The sequence below is a fragment of the Polyodon spathula genome, unplaced genomic scaffold (genome assembly GCF_017654505.1).
Source record: "Polyodon spathula isolate WHYD16114869_AA unplaced genomic scaffold, ASM1765450v1 scaffolds_2322, whole genome shotgun sequence".
Classification (NCBI taxonomy): domain Eukaryota; kingdom Metazoa; phylum Chordata; class Actinopteri; order Acipenseriformes; family Polyodontidae; genus Polyodon; species Polyodon spathula.
The window spans coordinates 1-1,445 of NW_024473796.1; the positions used below are offsets into that span (position 1 = coordinate 1).

At 39.5% G+C, this 1,445-nt stretch overlaps 1 long non-coding RNA gene across 1 annotated transcript; it reads right to left on the reverse strand.

Moving 5' to 3' along the window:
• On the reverse strand, positions 1-1,445 carry LOC121310599. The gene is made up of 3 exons (XR_005948887.1): positions 1,357-1,445; positions 221-339; positions 1-83 (listed from the first exon to the last, which is right to left on the reverse strand). It is a non-coding gene; the product is annotated as an uncharacterized LOC121310599 (long non-coding RNA).

Below are 1,445 nucleotides of genomic sequence, written 5' to 3' on the forward strand. Positions count from 1 at the left end.
CTCCTCCTCATCCTCTGGGCACACCAGGAGACTCTGAGAGTCCAGTTCAGCTAATGGTGAGGGGTCAAGATTGCTGTCTTCATCTAAAATGCCAAACAACTCAGTGGTCAGTGTGGTTATTGTGTTTACTGTACAATCCAATCAAGAATCAGAACTATGCTTATTTAAAAAAAAAAAAAAAAAAAAAAAGGTAATCTTGTATAATAATTAACATCTTTACCAAGCCAGGCCCTATACTGCTCAATGGGGACTCCTTCTGTTGGTTCCTCTTCATCATCCAATATCATTAACGGAGAGAGAGACCGGTTCACCTCAGGAACCACAGTGAATGTTGGAACACTGTACAAAAAAGCAAATAAAACTGTTCATTTATACACAGTTTAGCCAAAATAAGAGACTGTACATCTTTGTTGCAATATGTTATACACATCTTCAGGCTTAACCCATTATGACCTGCTTTGCAGTGCAAACAGCCTTCTGCTTTTCTCAGACACACTGGATTACACTAAAAAACAAAAGTGCGTTGGTGCTGCTTCATCAAACCCAACATTAAGTGTGTGTGTGTAACATGTAGGGCTGTGTCCTAAGGTTTGTTAGCTAGCCAGGGATTCGAGATTGTTTTAAACCTCAGAAGGTTCGTCAGACAGATTCAAGTGCTGTATTATTACATTTTTTTTCCTGTTAACAGAAACTGTTTGGCAATGTGTGAATACTATAAATCACACATTAAAGGTCACTCGCAAAATTCGATCTTTTGATTTCTATAACGTATATTAAGTAAACAAAATTATTACAATCCACTACCAAATTGTATACATAGCAATTCTACATGGCGCCACTGCCGTGTATGGAGCAGGGAATAGTATCCAAAGCAGTGGGCTTGTACCTCTAGTGACTGTATTGCTTCAGTAAAATATGTTCTGAATACCTAGTGTACAAGACAGTCTAAGAGATGTGCAGAATATGTTTATAACATACAAAATATACACACTTACACTAATAATTTTAATTTAAAAAAACGAGCCCAGTCTGCGCAAAAACCCCAGGCCCTCCACATTGTAATTTCTCTGACGGTTCAAATATAGACTTAACTAGCTACATTATTTGTGCCAGTCAGGGGCTGGTGAGCATGGTGGGTTTAGCAATCATTTATTATCACAGATATAGGCAGAGTCTGGGACACACTGGCTTCTCTGGAGAGAGAGTGAGTGACAGATATATAGGCAGTCTGGGACAAGAGGGAGAGAAAGAGAGAGAAAATGCAGTACAATATAGGAACTGTAGTGTGCTACTGTTAGACACCTTTAACAAACCAGACCCTGGTTAGTTTTAGGCTCATAATACTACCAGCTTTACCTTTTTGTTCCTAGGGTCTGTCCCCCTAGTTTGATCTTAAGCTTGAGCTGGGGTTTAACGGCTCCAGAATCAGACTCCAGGGCTTCTGA